The sequence below is a fragment of the Anomaloglossus baeobatrachus genome, chromosome 5, assembly GCF_048569485.1.
Source record: "Anomaloglossus baeobatrachus isolate aAnoBae1 chromosome 5, aAnoBae1.hap1, whole genome shotgun sequence".
Taxonomy (NCBI): Eukaryota; Metazoa; Chordata; class Amphibia; order Anura; family Aromobatidae; genus Anomaloglossus; species Anomaloglossus baeobatrachus.
Genome location: NC_134357.1, coordinates 584,008,004 through 584,027,081, shown reverse-complemented (window position 1 = coordinate 584,027,081; position 19,078 = coordinate 584,008,004). Strand labels below are relative to the sequence as shown.

General features: G+C 45.9%; 1 protein-coding gene across 1 annotated transcript in view; it reads right to left on the bottom strand.

Annotated features, from left to right (window-relative positions):
- Positions 1–19,078, bottom strand: part of LOC142313139 (uncharacterized) — a 165,098-nt gene that overhangs the window by 62,743 nt on the left and 83,277 nt on the right. The gene's annotated exons all lie outside the window — the stretch shown is intronic.

Here is a 19,078-nt window from a genome sequence, read left to right as displayed (position 1 = left end):
CACAGGTGCTGTCCTTATTTGAGGACGTCAGCCCACACATGGCATCGCACCATTATTCCTCTAGTCCCGGACAAGAACGCCCTAAATATGTGACATGGAAGCCTCAGGAGGCTGCAGTCCTTGTGAAGGAACACTGAGATATATACACCTATGAATGACGTGTCATCAATAATTGATGTTTGATAAGGCCTTGGACCTGATCTTCGGGAATAGAAGATTTGGAAGGGTTTTCTATGTACAGGTGCAGTGTTATGAAAAGTGGGTGAAAGAGCCCTGACTGTTACCTGGTACGATTTTCCTGCTAAGCAGTGAGCACTGGTCTTGTTTAGTGGATGTCAATGTATTCTTACCTAGAATTGAATACATTGGGGAAGACCCCTAAACTTTGTCCTTAATCAGAATTATTGAGTATTGGATGGAGCGCCCTCATGGAGGTGTATGTATATCGTGAATTCTCTCCCTGACATAATATCTCATATATAGTTTTCCTGGAAGTTGTTTGTATGTATAATGTACGCAGTTTTTGGTGTGAAACACCGTAGGAAAAAAAAAAAAAAAAAGAGAAGTGTTAGTTTTTATTTCATCTTCAGTGAAGGTTACTTGTAAGTGACACATGTATGTTTAAAAAAAAAAAAAAAGAAAAGAGAATTCTCCCAAGGAGGGAGGTTAGATGAGAATTGATTGAAGGTACAGGATGTTATATTGAATTATTGAATGTCAATATGGTGAAAGTGTTGAGATGATTAGAAGAGATGTAATTCTGAATCTAGTAACTACACTATGTGTATTTTACCTGTCTGTGAAAATAAGAAATATAAGCTGATATATAGGGTGGACTTGTGTGCTGTCTGTGAAGCACTGTGTCCACGTAAGCCCACCCCATTATTTCCTGTCCTGAATGTAGATTTCTTTCTGTCACTCTGTGTTTTGCCAAGCCCTGGGTGGGGTATGGTATGGGGATATTATTGCAGGGGCTGACAGGAGATGAGGGCGAGTACAGGGTCTGTTACGTTTGCTGTGGCACTGGAGACTATGTCCAGATTTCTTGCTACTGCACATGTGCGAGCACTGGAGACTATGTCCAGATTTCTTGCTACTGCACATGTGCAAGCGCTGGAGACTAAGTCCTATCTTGGAGCCATTGCACATGTGCGGGTGACATCATCGCTGACACGAGGTCACATGTCTCTGACACCTTCTAAGCTGATTGGCCGCTGGTCATGTGCTTGTGACACGTGGTCACATGTCTCTGACACCTTCTATGCCGATTGGTCGCTGGTCATGTGCTTGTGACGCTTTGCTCGGTGATAGGCCAGCGTGACGTCATTCCTGTCGTTCTGGCAGCGGATTGGCTCTGGTGTTCTCCATCTTGGATGAGGCACAGAGTTTATATAAGACCCTGACGCACGCCGCATGGCGCTCAGTCCTCTTGGTTTCATGCATGAGAGTAGACGCTCTGTGCACGTTCCTCTAGGCATCTCTCTGTCTATGCTAGGTGAGCGCTACCGGCAGGGTAGCGTTCTTATACCTTACAGCTTCGGCTGCAGTCCGTATCCTTACCTCTTAGGGGAGCGGACATAGGCAGGTGCCTGAGGCACATGGTCCGGCTGGGCCTTGTGATTCTACTCGTAGGTGGACGTTGCCGCTAGGGTAACGTTCCTTATACTGCGTCTGGCAGTTGTTCGTATCCTCGCACACTAGGGGAGCGAACAGAGGTAGGAGCTTTGTGCGGCTTATGCTGCTGTCCGTCTCTTTTGCACCACTAGAAGAGCGGACCTAGGCAGGTGCCATATCTAGTGGTTTGTGTCCTCGCACAGTAGTGGAGCGAACGCAGGTAGGAGCTTTGTGCGGCTTACGCTGCTGTCCGTCTCCTGGCACCACTAGAGGAACGGACCTAGGTAGGTGCCATTTCACACTCACTGCTTTTGTCTCTGTGATCTTTAACAGAGACCATTCCACACACCCTCCAAGTACAGGAGGAATTGCTTTATTTTCTAATTATATTCCTCTGTGAGTTTAACAGAGGTATTGCACTCTGCACTTGTGCTATTATTATTTACAGTGGCATACTTATATACCCCTTATCCTCTGCCATAGTCTGCAGCAGAGTCTCTGCACGGTGGACCCTGACTGTCTGACATTCCTTTAGGTTTTATTATCAGACAGCCACCCGTAACATTAGGACTGAGCCAAGGGTCTGGCAGTTATGGCAGAATATCAGCAGTTACACCATTACATACAAGTACTTGAGTCGCGGCTCAAGACTATAGAGGATAAACCTCAGACCATGGTGACATCTGCACATGATCCTCGACTTGCTCTGCCAAACAGATATTCTGGCGATGCCAGATCATGTCGTGGTTTCATTAGTCAGTGTCAGATACACCTAGAGGTCAACTCTTCTCACTTCTCTACGGAGAGGTCCAGAGTAGGCTTTATCATCTCCTTACTTCTGGACAAAGCCTTAGAATGGGCGACTCCCTTATGGGAGCGCTCTGATGTGGTTACTCTGAGACATCAAGACTTTCTTGATGCTCTTAAAGCGGTATTCATGGGTCCGCAGGTTACCCATGATGCGGCCCTGAGACTCTTAGATCTATCTCAGGGTTCGTTATCCACTAGTTTTTATGCCATTGCTTTTAGAACTCTGGTGGCAGAACTAGATTGGCCAGAGAAGGTGTTGATTCCTATCTTCTGGAGAGGGTTGGCATGCTATGTCAAGGATGCACTTGCTACTCGTGAGGTCCCTGCTTCTCTGGAGGACTTGATCACAGTAGCAACGAGGATCGACGTACGCCATAGGGAACGTAGACTCGAGGTCTCTTCCTCACGCCCTAAGCATCGGGCTATTCCAGTTGTTGAGGGTCCACTACCATCTTCCTCAGCATCTGAAACATCTCCCACTCCTATGGAGTTAGGTCATACGTCCTCCAGACTACGTAAGTCTGGTCCTCCTATATGTTACGTATGTCGTCAGGCTGGGCACTATGCCAACAAGTGTTCTAGTCGTCAGGGAAACTCCCAGGCCTAGTAACCATTATAGGGGGGTTACTAGAGACGTCTTCTGGACCCTCTAAGTGTAGTATCCCAGGTCAGCTCTCATTCTCTGAGAATACATGGCCTATTATGGCTTTTGTGGATTCTGGAGCTGACGGGACTTTTGTGTACTCAGGATTTGTAAAGAGACACAATATTCCCTCTATCATGTTAGAGGCGCCTATTCCTGTCCGTGTTGTTAATGGGACTATGTTGTCTGATTCCATTACATTGAGGACAGTTCCCTTGCGCCTTTCCCTGCCTCAAGGTCACATAGAGGAGATTTCTTTTCTTGTTTTGCCTGAGGGTATAGACAACGTCCTTCTGGGTCTTCCATGGCTTCGGACTCATGCTCCTCACAGTGACTGGGAGTCCGACAGAATTATTAGTTGGGGTTCAAAATGTCAGTCCCGATGTCTTCCCTTACCACCTAAGGTCGTTGCGGTTGCATCAACTGATCTTTCTCCCATACCTACACCCTATTTGGATTTCGCTGACGTGTTCTCCAAACAGAGTGCTGAGGTTCTTCCACCCCATAGGCCGTATGACTGTGCCATAGACCTTATCCCAGGTTCGGTTCCACCTAAGGGCAGGGTTTACCCCCTGTCGATACCTGAGTCGGAGGCCATGTCGACCTATATAAGAGAGAGTTTAGAGAAGGGGTTCATTCGTAAGTCTGTCTCTCCCGCGGGAGCTGGGTTTTTCTTTGTTCGGAAGAAAGAGGGTGATTTGCGTCCCTGCATAGATTACAGGGGTCTCAACGCAATCACAATAAAGAACAAATACCCGTTACCTTTAATTTCGGAGCTCTTTGACAGACTAAGGGGAGCTCAGGTGTTTACGAAGTTGGATCTGCGGGGTGCGTATAACTTGGTACGAATTCGAGAGGGTGACGAATGGAAGACCGCTTTTAACACCCGAGACGGTCACTATGAATACCTTGTCATGCCTTTTGGTTTATGTAATGCACCCGCAGTATTTCAGGACTTCGTAAACGATGTGTTCAGGGATTTACTGTTGTCCTCTGTAGTGGTGTATCTGGACGACATCCTGATTTTTTCTCCTGATCTGGAGACTCATCGTCAGGATGTCGTTCGTGTCCTTTCCCGTTTAACGGAGCACTCATTGTTTGCTAAACTCGAAAAATGTGTATTCGAGCAGTCATCCTTGCCTTTTTTGGGCTACATTATCTCACAAGAGGGTCTGGCTATGGATCCTGCGAAGCTCTCTGCTGTCCTGGAATGGTCCGAACCTCATTCCTTGAAGGCGGTGCAACGCTTCTTAGGATTCATAAATTATTACAGGCAGTTCATACCCCATTTTTCTACTTTGGTGGCCCCTTTGGTGGCCTTGACTAAGAAAGGTGCTAATCCCAAAGTCTGGTCTACTGAGACATCTCAGGCTTTTGAGGCAGTAAAAAAACACTTTTCAACTGCTCCCGTTCTTCAAAGACCCGATGAGAATAAGCCCTTCCTCTTGGAGGTTGATGCCTCTTCAGTGGGAGCTGGTGCGGTCTTGTAGCAAAAGAACGGTGCAGGTAGAAAAAGGCCATGTTTCTTCTTTGCTAAAACCTTTTCACTGGCAGAGAGAAACTATACCATTGGGGATAGGGAACTGCTCGCCATGAGATTAGCCTTGGAGGAGTGGCGTCACTTGCTGGAAGGAGCGAAACATCCTTTCCAGGTCTATACAGACCATAAGAATCTGACGTACTTACAAACCGCTCAGCGTCTGAATCCTCGCCAAGCCCGCTGGTCCTTGTTTTTCTCCCGCTTTCACTTCTCCATCAACTATCTGTCTGGGAGTAAGAATAACAAGGCAGACGCCCTGTCTCGCTCTATGGTTTCTACCCAGGAAAAGATTGACGAACCTCGTCTTATCCTTCCCTCCAGGGTTTTTCATACGCTCTCCCCTGTGACGTTAGATCAAATCCCACCGGGCAAGACCTTTGTTTTGCCTGATCGACAGAATGATATACTGTCGTGGGCCCACACCTCAAAGGTGGGTGGGCATTTTGGTATTAGGCGGACACGAGAGTTACTGGAGAGGTGGTATTGGTGGCCACACTTAGCCAGCCACGTCAAGAGATATGTCGGTTCCTGCTACTCGTGTGCTCGCAACCGTCCATTACGGCAGAGACCGGCTGGGCTCTTGCATCCTTTACCAGTGCCAGATAGACCATGGGAGGTGGTAGGCATGGACTTTGTGGGTGATCTTCCGTGTTCACAGGGACATAGATTTGTGTGGGTCATTACGGACCATTTCTCCCGGATGGTTCATCTCGTACCGTTATCGAGAATCCCATCTTCCAGGGTACTAGCCAAACTATTCCTCAAGCATGTCTTTAGGCTTCACGGGATGCCAGATCGTATCATTTGTGATAGAGGCCCGCAATTTGCTTCCCGTTTCTGGCGAGATCTTTGTAGCCTTCTGCAAATTGAGTTGAATCTCTCTTCGGCATACCATCCGGAGACCAATGGTTTGGTTGAGCATACCAATCAATCCATGATTATATACCTTCGACACTTTGTTGCTGAGAACCACGATAACTGGTCCTCCCTCCTACCCTGGGCACAATTTGCCCTTAACAATTCGCTGGCTGAGGCCACTGGGCAGACACCGTTCGTACTCAATAATGGGCAACACCCTAGGGTACCGGTACAGTTTCCCGCTGCTGCACCTCCTCCTCTTGTGGCTGACTGGGCAACTAATGCCAGAGAGGTTTGGGATCGGACTCAAGAGTCGATCCAAGCAGCTGAGGACCGTATAAAGACGGTGTCCGATCGGTTTTGTCGCCCGGCTCCTGTCTTTTCTCCGGGGGACTTTGTGTGGCTCTCTGCAAAACACGTGAGACTTAGAGTGAGCTCTGTCAAATTTGCTCCTCGCTTCCTGGGTCCTTATGAGGTTCTTCGACAGGTAAATCCTGTAGTCTACCAATTGAAGTTACCCGTCCATCTTAGGATCCATGACAAATTCCATGTCTCACTGCTAAAGCCGGCTATTTTACCTCACGCTCGTGAAGTGCATTCTCCTGCCTCTGATTCCTCTCGCTCTAGCTATGAGCTACGAGCCATAGTTGGTTCTAAGATGGTTAGAGGGTGCAGGTTCTTCTTGATAGATTGGGAGGGCTACGGCCCGGAACATCGCTCTTGGGAGCCTGAGGAGGCTGTCCATGCTCCCGACTTAGTTGCCGATTACCTGCGTCGTCGAGAGGGGGGCCCTTGAGGGGGAGGTACTGTTACGGTTGCTGTGGCACTGGAGACTATGTCCAGATTTCTTGCTACTGCACATGTGCGAGCACTGGAGACTATGTCCAGATTTCTTGCTACTGCACATGTGCAAGCGCTGGAGACTAAGTCCTATCTTGGAGCCATTGCACATGTGCGGGTGATATCATCGCTGATACGAGGTCACATGTCTCTGACACCTTCTAAGCTGATTGGCCGCTGGTCATGTGCTTGTGACACGTGGTCACATGTCTCTGACACCTTCTAAGCTGATTGGCCGCTGGTCATGTGCTTGTGACACGTGGTCACATGTCTCTGACACCTTCTATGCCGATTGGTCGCTGGTCATGTGCTTGTGACGCTTTGCTCGGTGATAGGCCAGCGTGACGTCATTCCTGTCGTTGTGGCAGCGGATTGGCTCTGGTGTTCTCCATCTTGGATGAGGCACAGAGTTTATATAAGACCCTGACGCACGCCGCATGGCGCTCAGTCCTCTTGGTTTCATGCATGAGAGTAGACGCTCTGTGCACGTTCCTCTAGGCATCTCTCTGTCTATGCTAGGTGAGCGCTACCGGCAGGGTAGCGTTCTTATACCTTACAACTTCGGCTGCAGTCCGTATCCTTACCTCTTAGGGGAGCGGACATAGGCAGGTGCCTGAGGCACATGGTCCGGCTGGGCCTTGTGATTCTACTCGTAGGTGGACGTTGCCGCTAGGGTAACGTTCCTTATACTGCGTCTGGCAGTTGTTCGTATCCTCGCACACTAGGGGAGCGAACAGAGGTAGGAGCTTTGTGCGGCTTATGCTGCTGTCCGTCTCTTTTGCACCACTAGAAGAGCGGACCTAGGCAGGTGCCATATCTAGTGGTTTGTGTCCTCGCACACTAGTGGAGCGAACGCAGGTAGGAGCTTTGTGCGGCTTACGCTGCTGTCCGTCTCCTGGCACCACTAGAGGAACGGACCTAGGTAGGTGCCATTTCACATTCACTGCTTTTGTCTCTGTGATCTTTAACAGAGACCATTCCACACACCCTCCAAGTACAGGAGGAATTGCTTTATTTTCTAATTATATTCCTCTGTGAGTTTAACAGAGGTATTGCACTCTGCACTTGTGCTATTATTATTTACAGTGGCATACTTATATACCCCTTATCCTCTGCCATAGTCTGCAGCAGAGTCTTTGCACGGTGGACCCTGACTGTCTGATATTCCGTTAGGTGTTATTATCAGACAGCCGCCCGTAACATTAGGACTGAGCCAAGGGTCTGGCAGTTATGGCAGAATATCAGCAGTTACACCATTACATACAAGTACTTGAGTCGTGGCTCAAGACTATAGAGGATAAACCTCAGACCATGGTGACATCTGCACATGATCCTCGACTTGCTCTGCCAAACAGATATTCTGGCGATGCCAGATCATGTCGTGGTTTCATTAGTCAGTGTCAGATACACCTAGAGGTCAACTCTTCTCACTTCTCTACGGAGAGGTCCAGAGTAGGCTTTATCATCTCCTTACTTCTGGACAAAGCCTTAGAATGGGCGACTCCCTTATGGGAGCGCTCTGATGTGGTTACTCTGAGACATCAAGACTTTCTTGATGCTCTTAAAGCGGTATTCATGGGTCCGCAGGTTACCCATGATGCGGCCCTGAGACTCTTAGATCTATCTCAGGGTTCGTTATCCACTAGTTCTTATGCCATTGCTTTTATTATCAGACAGCCGCCCGTAACAGGGTCCCTAGTTACAGGGTCAGCCCAGGGGTCCCTATATAATCCATATTCCCAGTGACAGATTGAATACCTCCTGAATGTAGATGGCACAACCCAGGCCTCTTCAGACGCCATTTTTGGCCAACACCTACTTCCTCTTTTAGCGGCTGTTTCTTATCGGTAATTATCTTTAGAGGCCGTTTTAACTCAGACACTACATAGTTCATCTTTTGACGCCATTTTAGTCCAGCCGACACCCAGTTCCCCATTTTTGTTTCAGCAGCCAAAGCCACTGCTCTGTTTATTGCTGATGCAGCAGAGGCTGCAGAGGGGGGAGGGACCTGAAACACACACTCCGTTTTTTGGTCATATATGCAGTTGTGCCCCATTGTGTTCCCACTAATGAACCTTAGCAGAGGTTATTGCTGATAGTCCTGTGGAAACCTTTTCCCCTCACTTTTGCATGTTTGTTTTTGCTGTATCTAGTATACAATTTAGTAGACCATATAGGCTGCTCACTATTAGTCCTGGTGGACGGTGAATATTTTTCTGCCTATGGCAGTTGTTACTTAGCCTGGTTTGAGATATTTTCACTTGTATGTTATCCTGCCTGGTATCTTGCACAAGAGTTCACTCAGCCAGATTGAACACCTACCTAAAGCACCAGTTGAAGATCAGTGCCCGTATGACATCACTGCTCCCTGACAAAGTCACCAACTCCCGGTGTCCGGTCCTTAATCCTGCTAAACTTCTCCCTCTTCCAAGGGGGGAGTGTCCCACCTCTGACACCTTGGTGGAAGAGGTAGTCGACTCTGGCATAGCTGAGGAAACTCTGGATTCAATACAGTGACGGATACACCTTTGGACCCTGACTTAACCCCTTTGCGGATGGATCACGATGTGCATCAAGAAGACGGTTCCACATGGGTATGGTGCTGGTAGCAGAAGACGCTGTGCTGATAGAGCAGTCGCTACCCGCATGCCTGTCTGTGAAGAAGCAGATGTATGTGCTCTCGCTGAAGCCTGCAAGATGGCAGCCAGCATTTACTCTGTATGGAAGACAAGAGACTTGATCACTGCCAATGGAACTGTACGCCGCCATGAGCCAATAGAAGAACGGATGGAAGCTTTGCTATTGCCAGACAGAGTCGCGGTGAGCAGGGTTGAGGCCTACATTGGAGAAGTCAAGGGAAGCAGTTAGAAGTGCCCTCACTGACAGAACATCCAAAGAAGCCCCAAGACCACTTGCCAAATAAACAGTCAGTCAATCTGTGCTTTTTGAATGACCCCGATGTGAAGAAGAAAAGGAAAGATGGAAAGTCTTGAGAAAACATTGTCCTGACCCTACAAGAGCAAGTCTCAGAAGAAGAAGAGGACTGAGATAGGGTGCAGCTGTGGGCTCCCGGAGACCATAGAAAGTGGCTAGTGACCTGCTTTCACTGCCAGCCAAAGAGGTATGATAACAGAAAGTAGACGAGGAAAACGGGTTATAAATCCGCGCCAAGGACTCAGAGGATTCAATGGAGATTTATGCTTCTTTTATTGGCATGCACATGTCAACGCGTTTCAGGTGTCACAGCTCCCTTCGTCAGGACAGCAAGCAAGGAACATCAAAGTCCTTGGCGCGGATTTACGACCCGTTTTCCTCGTCTACTTTCTGTTATCAGCCAAATTTGGGACTGCTGCCGGACTTGGATTCTTACATGTGTGCATAGTGGTTGTGACTGGCACAACCATTATAGGTGAGTGTAACACTTTCTTTCACCCTCCCATCACCTGGGTAAGACCCTATTGCGCTTTCTCTTCCACAGCCCTTTTATTTAGCCAAAGAGGTATGGCAGGCCTTACACACAGAACTGACTCTACACAGCCCATACCAGCCACAGAATAGAGGGAAGGTTGGGAGGATGGGGCAGTGTAGAAAGCAAGGGCATGAGAGTCTTCCCCTTGAATTGTTCAGTGTCAGACACACCCCAGCAGGGACCACTAGGTTTAGACCCTATGAAATCCTGTTTAGAAGTACCCCCAGATACTTCAACTAAGCTTGTTGTCTGTTTAACTAAACATTTGCATAATATACGTTTTTGAGTTTTCTCCTCCAGATCCAACCAGATCTAGATTTTTCTCTTTTCTTTTTCTCTCTCTCCTCTTTTCCTCTCTTTCTCTCTCTTTCCTCAATCTTTCTCTATCTTTCTCTCATTCCTCAATCTTTCTCTCTCTTCCTCTCTCTTCTCTCACTCTTTTTCTTTCGGACGAAGATCCATGCATTCCACAACAAAGAGATGTCGGACCTGAGACCAGGAGATGGCTGTGCTTCCTTCTTCTACCCGATACTTTGTGCCAGGACGATGATATCTAAGCATGTGGACCAGAAGACGACTGTGCATCCCATCTTTGATGATGTCCCACCATTACCGCCTGAGGACTGAGGAACATGAGACTTTGGTTGAAACCAACCCTGATAAATATTAGCCAATTAAAGGACTACTGCCACGTTCCCCCTTCTTGAATAACGTGTGCCAGCGGAACATAGCCATGAGGACAGTCTAGAGAATACGGTCAGGATCTGGCTTCCTATGCATAGTCTGTTGGGTGGGAAGATTCATCCACAAGGGATGGGTTATCTCGTATGTGAGTGAGGTAACCATCAGCATTAAGACAGATCAATAGACCTGGGAAAGTAAGGAAAAACCTTTGGCTATCTCCAAAGGGGGGACTGTTAAGGACAAGATTATGAACTATTAGGAGTATATAAGAAGATATCCAAAAGCCAGGATTTAAGATGCTGTTTCAGACTGTGTACCCCACCTAGTTCTGCATTTGGACATAAGACTCAGACAGTCTGGGCTATTCATGTGATGAGTGAATCATGCTGACATTGCTTAATACAAATGAGGAAGCAAGCACATTACAGTATATTGTATATCACAGAATAAGCTGTTATACTTTATCCAATGGGAGACGTGTTACGCATTCTTGGCACCTAGCCAATAATTCCGTTTAAATATTTGTACAACTTCCGTATTAAAATCAGTCTTACTTTCTATTCATATCTGAGTACGTCTCTAGTGTGAGTGAAAGAGAGTGGTATGCATGCTACCACGAGTGACTCATAATTTGGACTGCAGACAGTTTAAGAGGGATGCATGACTAGATTGCATCACAGTAAATTTATGGCCAACATTAACAACAGTACTTTGCACTATAGGTGTTCTAGAACAAAATATAATTCATCTTAGGAGGCCTGGCTAAAATTGAATGGTCATCTACTATATGGTGATTGAGGTTTGCCCTGCACTCCAGTGCAGTGCATGGTCATTTCGGGTTAGTCGACGTGGAGAAGGGAGGGGGGCGACATTTTGCCATCTTAGGGTGGCAATCTCTGCGGTTAGGTAGGGTCAATTGAAGGGTGATTTGTCCCCCCTCTCTCAGCCTCAATCTAATTGTGATAGTCATTTACATGTTTGTATGTCTTGGGATGTTTATTTTAACTATTACTAAATAAAACTGATTTTAGGTTTTTTTGTGGTTCACCCTTAGTTTTTCTTCAATATACCCCCTCTATTGCATATAATTCTTTTTGGATTTTTAGCCTCAAAGATCACAGTAAAGCAAGACTCATATTTATCCTGAGCTCTACGCTGAGCGCTTACACGGGAGTCTACATGTAAATCTCTGAAAAACATGATTCAGACAGAACACTTAATGGAAAAATCACTAATGAGGCAGAGGGAGTCACTTTGTCTTCACGTCTGGCCTGTGAGGTGGCAGTGTCCATCTTTTTACAGGTCTTTTTAGGCAAGCACAAGACGGTGGTCAAAAACCATTTTGCGCACCTTTGAAAAGACAGTCATCGCTGAAAAGAGGCAAAACAGAGTCTGGACTAACTTTTCTTCCTCATTAGTGAATGGATCCGTCAGGGGATGAATCGCGTATTTCGTAGATGTAAATGGAAACCCTGATGTAAATGCTCAGCATAGAGCACAAGATAAATGTGAACTGACCCAAAATGTTTTGTACACAAATTTCCACCAATAGCATTCAACTTACCAACACAAAAACAAGTCCCCACTCAGGACTGTCATCTGTTAACAGAAATATAGGGGGTTTTCATGTTACTGGTAGAAAAAAAAAAAACTGGAAAAAGACTATTGCACCCCCCGCTAAAAAGGAATACAGTTAGATCTGTGCTCCAAAATCCACACACCCCCTCCCTTCTGAGCCCTACAATGTTCCTAAACCACAGTTTTTTCATCCACATGTTTGGAATTGCTGTATTCCACTTAATTTACTGAGTGCAGATCTCCAGAAGCACAAGCTGGGCACAGTGTACTGGAAACTACAAAGGCTTATTTGCCTCAGACACATATGCAGCTAAACCTGGGGCCGGCGGGCCCCCTGCACCCCTGGGCCTGGTCGCGAACCCTGCGACCGCGATCGTTCCACCCCAGTTGGTAAAATATACTATAAGGCTATAGACCGATTATCCTCTGCTTATTGACTGGCTTCATTTGCCCCAGATTACGATGTTGAACGGTAGCTGCCAGATACTTAGAGCGTACGAAGCAGCTGATCATAGTGTGTAAGATAGACATGATAGTTAGAAAAGATTCAATAGGGCTCTCAATAGACACACTTGGAAATAAAGTTCAGCAAGCCAGGAAAATTCTGGGTGTCACAGTTATATATATATATATATATATATATATATATATATATATATAAAAAAAAAAAAAAAAAAAAAAAAAATCGAAGAAGATACAGGAATGTTTCGAATTTATAGATAGAGTGCGGAACCAGTGAAGATGAGCTCAGAGTTTTTTGGAATTTGTGGAAGATTTCATCCAGGTGCCCTGTAATATTGTCAGGAACATTATTAGGATGAATGGAAAACTCATCCTGGGGATTACGGATAACGCCAGAATTGTGAGAGTGAGAAATGAAAGTTGTAATTAAAGGCCGCTTTACACGCTACGCTATGCTAAAGCGATATCGTTGGGGTCACGGAATTTGTGACGCACATCCAGCAGCGTTAGCGATGTCGTTGCGTGTGATACCTATGAGCGATTTTGAATCGTCGCAAAAACATTCAAAATCGCTAATCAGTGACATGCCCCCCTATTCTCGATTATCGTTGCTGCTGCAGTAACGATGTTGTTCGTCATTCCTGCGGCAGCACACATCGCTGTGTGTGACACCGCAGGAACGAGGAACCTTACCTTACCTGCGGCTACCCGCAATGCGGATGGAAGGAGGTGGGCGGGATGTTACGTCCCGCTCATCTTCGCCCCTCCGCTTCTATCGGGCGGCCGCTTAGTGACGTCGCTATGACGCCGAACGAACTGCTCCCTTATAAAGGAGGCGGTTCGATGGTCACAACAACGTCGCTAGGCAGGTAAGTAGTGTGACGGGTGATTTGCCCGTGACGCACAAACGATGGGGGTGGGTACGCACGTTAGCGATATCGGTAACGATATCGCAGCGTGTAAAGCGGCCTTAAGTCAAAATACCCCATGGAGATGGTATGGTTCCACTTGCCATTGCAGGAATGAGGGAAAGTATTGGAGATAAGAAGTAGAGTAGTTAAGACTGGATAGACCAAAGACTGAGGAACAACTTTTTCAAGTTGGTATGAGTTGGTGACCTTCAGGCCGGGGCCCAGAGAAAGAGAAGTGTGATCCACCTGATAAATGCATTACTTCTTGTGTTTGGAAGTGGAAAAGAGCCGAGGTCGTAGAGGACCTAATTACACATCAGGCTATGGTACAAACTCTGAATTGTCCAAGCCCTCAGAAATGGGATACGAAAGGAAGAATGAAGTGACTGGCTGGTCTCTAGCAGGGGACGATGATAGTAATATTTGCCAACAGAGAGACAGCAGAAGACGCCATGGATGAAGAGTCCACAATAGATCTGCAAAACGAGAATGTGGAGGATCTAGAAATGGCAAATCGTCTGTCAGCTCAATGCAGACAGCAGCCCATATAGCGTACTTGATAATCTAGAGTCAGAACTGATAATAGATTCGAGTGTAAGTGCATCTCACTACCGCACTGACCATTGGAGGCAGTGACAGAAGGGGGAGGTCCGATAAAAGGTACTAACTTATTAGATGGAATGACTGCATCGGAGATTGCATCAAGTAGAAAGGGTTTGGTAAAAGGGACAAACTATGTCTCAAGAGCTGAAGCTCAAAGTCAACAGAGAAGACTCTGTGGTCGGGTGGTGAAAGGTGCCATGCCCCACAGTTTTAGGCAGAGGGTGGAGGTCTGTAACATGACTTTGGTACCTGTAGTACTACAAGACTTATTGGGGGTGGGTCTGCCTATTCACATACACATGTGGTCAAAATTGTTGGTACCCCTCATTTAATGACAGAAAAACCCACAATGGTCACAGAAATAACTTGAATCTGACAAAAGTAATAATAAATTAAAACTCTATGAAAATCAGACATTGCTGCTTTTCAACCATATTTCCACAGAATTAAAAAAATAAAAATAAAATAAAACTCATGAAACAGGTATTTTGGTGACTCCTCAAGAGCAAACTGCTCCAGTTGTCTCGTGTTTGAAGGTTGCCTTTTCCAGATGGCATGTTTCAGCTCTTTCCAAAGATACTCAATAGGATTTAGGTCAGGGCTCATGGAAGCCACTTCAGAATAGTCCAATGTTTTTTCTTTTTAGCCATGTGACAACATATGTAATAAAATACTGATAGGGGTGTGGTATAAGACGCCAAATATTATGGAAGAGGTAGAGAATCTCCTCATCAAGCAAATTGATAAAGCAGCGAGTCTCGGAGAGGTAATTATTATGGGGGACTTTAACTATCCTGATATAAATTGGGGAACAGAAACTTGCAGTTCCAGCAAAGGGAATAGGTTTTTGATAACAATGAAAAATAATTACCTTTCACAAATGGTACAAGAGGGGGAGCACTACTAGATCTTGTACTAACCAATAGGCCAGACCGCATATCAAATATACAAGTTGGGGGTTATTTGGGGAATAGTGATCACAAAATAATAAGTTTTCATGTATTCTTTAGTAAGATGTCTAGTAGAGGGGCTACAAGGACACTAAGCTTCAGGAAAGCAAATTTTAAACGGTTGAGAGATGATCTTAGTGCAATAAACTGGGATGATGTACTAAGTAATAAAAGTACACAAAGCAAATGGGAGACTTTTATGAGCATCCTGAATAGGGCTTGTGCAGAAAATATACCCTATGGGAACAAACATGCTAGAAATAGGAGGAAACCCCTATGGCTAAATAGAGCTGTAAGGGAAGCAATAAAAGAAAAACAGAAAGTTTTAAAAGAATTAAAGAGGGTAGGTAGTGATGAGCCATTATATAATTATAGAAAATTAAATAAAATATGTAAAAAGCAAATGAAGTTAGCTAAGTTTGAGACAGAGAGACTCATTGCGAGAGAAAGTAAAAATAATCCTAAAATATTCTTTAACTACATAAACAGTAAAAAACTGAAAAGCGATAGTGTTGGCCCCCTTAAAAATAGTCTTGGTGAAATGGTGGAGGGGGATGAGGGTAAAGCCAACCTGCTGAATGACTTTTTTTCTATGGTTTTTATACAAGAAAATGCCATGGCAGATGACATGACCAGTGATGCCATAAATTCACCCTTGAATATTACCTGCTTAACCCAGCAGGAAGTACGCCGCCGCCTCGAAATCACTAAGGTTGACAAATCTCCGGGCCCGGATGGCATACACCCCAGAGTACTACAGGAATTGAGTTCTGTGATAGATAGACCATTATTTTTAATCTTCTCAGATTCCTTAATAACAGGGTCGGTACCGCAGGACTGGCGCATGCAAACGTGGTGCCAATATTCAAAAAGGGGACAAAATCTGAGCCGGGAAATTATAGGCCGGTAAGTTTAACCTCTACGGTTGGTAAAATCCTTGAGGGTTTCTTGAGAGATGATATGACAGAGTATCAACATGGGTTTATGAGGGATCGATCCTGTCAAACTAATTTGATCAGCTTCTATGAAGAGGTAAGTTCAAGCCTGGACCAGGGAAATGCAGTGGATGTTGTGTATACGGACTTTTCAAAAGCTTTTGATACGGTGCCACACAAAAGGTTGGTACATAAAATGAGAATAACGGGGATAGGGGAAAATATGTGTAACTGGGTTAAAAACTGGCTCAGTGATAGGAAACAAAGGGTGGTTATTAATGGTACGTACTCGGACTGGGTCTCAGTTCATAGTGGGGTACCACAGGGGTCAGTATTGGGCCCGCTTCTTTTCAACATATTTATTAATGACCTTGTTGGGGGCATGCGGAGTAGAATTTCAATATTTGCAGATGATACTAAACTCTGCAGGGTAATCAATACAGAGAAGGATAATTTTATATTACAGGGAGATTTATGTAAATTGGAGGATTGGGCTGAGAAGTGGCAATTGAAGTTTAACGTAGATAAATGTAAGGTCATGCACTTGGGTAGAGGAAATAAAATGTATATATTATGTACTTAATTGTAGAACACTGGGTAAAACAGACACAGAAAAAGACTTGGGTGTATGGGTGGATGGTAAACTTTTTTTTTTTTTTTTTTTTAAATCAGATACTTTTTTATTAAAACAGAATACATACAACAGAATAACAAATCGGCATCCAAATTAAATTTATCACATCTATTACCCCTTTAACTCCCCCTCCCGCCCCCCTCCCCCACCCCGGCAGCAACACTTCTCCCCGATACTACATCCCATATAGTACACACTTATAATACCCTCCAACTGCAGGAGTGGATGGTAAACTTCACTTTAGTGGACAGTGTCAGGCAGCTGCTGCCAGGGCTAATAAAATAATGGGATGTATTAAAAGAGGTAGAAGTGTTCATGAAAAAAATATAGTTCTACCTCTGTACAAAGTCACTAGTGCGACCGCACTAAGGGCGGCTTTGCACGTTGCAACATCGCACGTGCGATGTCAGTGGGGTCAAATCAAAAGTGACGCACATCCGGCGTCACTTTCGACATCGTTGTGTGTAAATCCTAGATGATACGATTGAGAGCAAAAGCGTCGTTATCGTATCATCGCTGCAGGCTCCGACTTTTTCATAATTACGCTGCCGCGACAGATACGATGCTGTTCCTCGTTCCTGCGGCAGCACACATCGCTGTGTGTGAAGCCGCAGGAGCGAGGAACATCTCCTTACCTGCTGCCGCCGGCTATACGGAAGGAAGGAGGTGGGCGGGATGTTTACATCCTGCTCATCTCCGCACCTCCGCCGCTATTGGCCGCCTGCCGTGTGACGTCGCTGTGACGCCGCACGGCCCGCCCCCTTAGGAAGGAGGCGGGTCGCCGGCCAGAGCGACGGTCGCAGGGCAGGTGAGTGCATGTGAAGCTGGCGTAGCGATAATTTTCGCTACGCCAGCTATCACAAGATATCTTTTTTATGATTTTTCAATAATGGTGTCCTCCTTCGTCATCTCCCATGAAGTCCACTTTGGCTCAAACAACGACGGATGGTGAGATCTGGCACTGATGTTCCTTGAGCTTGAAGTTCACCTTTGATCTCTTTAGAAGTTTTTCTAGGCTCTTTTGTTACCATTCGTATTATCCGTCTCTTGATTTGTCATCAATTTTCCTCCAGCGGGCACATCCAGGTAAGTTGGCTATAGTCCCATGGATATTACATTTCTGAATATGTGCAACTGTAGTCACAGGAACACCAAGCTACTTGGAGATGATTTATAACCTTTACCTTTAACATGCTTGTCTATAATTTTCTTTCTAATCTCCTGAGACTACCCTTTCCTTTGCTTCCTCTGGTACATGTTGAGTGTGGTACACACCATGTCACCAAACAGCACACTGAGTATTTGCAGCCCTATATACAGGCCCACTGACTGATTACAAGATTGGAGACACCTGTGATGCTAATTTTGTCCCTATATCCCTTTTGTCACATTATTTTCAGGGGTACCATCATTTCTGTCCAGACCTGTTTCATGAGTGAGTTTTATTTTTTTTTAAATTCTGTGGAAGCAGAAAAGCAGCAATGTCTGACTGTCATCTGTTCATTTTCATAGATTTTTAGTTTATTACTTTTGTCAGATTCAAGTTATTTCTGTGACCATTATGGATTTTTCTTTCAGTAAACGAGGAGAACCAAGAATTTTGTACCTACACCCATTGGTGTGTTTCATGTGTTATAATGGCGTCTGTTTATTTGATACATGGTCAGTGTGTGGAAGTTGTTAAGCCTCTGGAAAGAACCTCAGAGAGAGAGCATTCACTTGTCCTTGTGGCGCCCCAGGACCTGGTCGCCACAACAGCATTGCCCTCCCAAAAGGGTTAATGCTGAGCCTGGAGGTAATTGGGAGATCTATTGGCCAGTAAGTTAACACTCAACACAGTTCTCCCTCCGGCCAGCAGGGGGAGCTCTGAACCTGGAACTTCAGGGAGCATTCCTTAAGTCTGGCTGGAAGGAGGAAGTGGGAGTTAGTCTGGAGACAGGAGTGAAAGAGTGCAGACGCAGAGTAGTGCTGCCTTGTAAACTGGGGCCTAGAGCTGGGATAGCTTGGCCCAGTGAAGCAAGGGGAGCAGAGAGGCACAGCAGGGACTCGGACATCGGAGTCTGTAGTTGCCAGGGCATAAAATCCATCCCTGGTAGCTGAATCCGGAGGGCAGGAGAGCTGTAAGCCCCCTGTCCCAGAAGCAATCTGAAGGTACAGCTGCATCCCAAGGGCCTGGTGTGGGCTCCAGCAGAGAAGCACCAGAGAGGGCCTGCGCAGTCTACCACACAGAAAAGGGGACGAACAACAAGTCCCAGCAGCAAGAGGGCAATTGCAAACCCAAAGTGCAGTGTCCTAAAACAGCAGAGAAAGATTAAGGAGTAGGCCTCATACTCAACTGGCCAAAGATCACCCCAGGCACTTCCAGGCCGGCCGGATCATCTTTACCATCTGTGACGGTCTCCCTGGACTAAGTTTCTGCCGAGTAAAAGAGGAGAAGGTAAAGAGACTACTGTTTGTGCCTGTTTCTTTCATTGCTTGTCGGCCCTGCACCGTGTTAGTCACGCAGCACCATAGACTTCCACAAACACCAACTGTGCCCCGGGCATT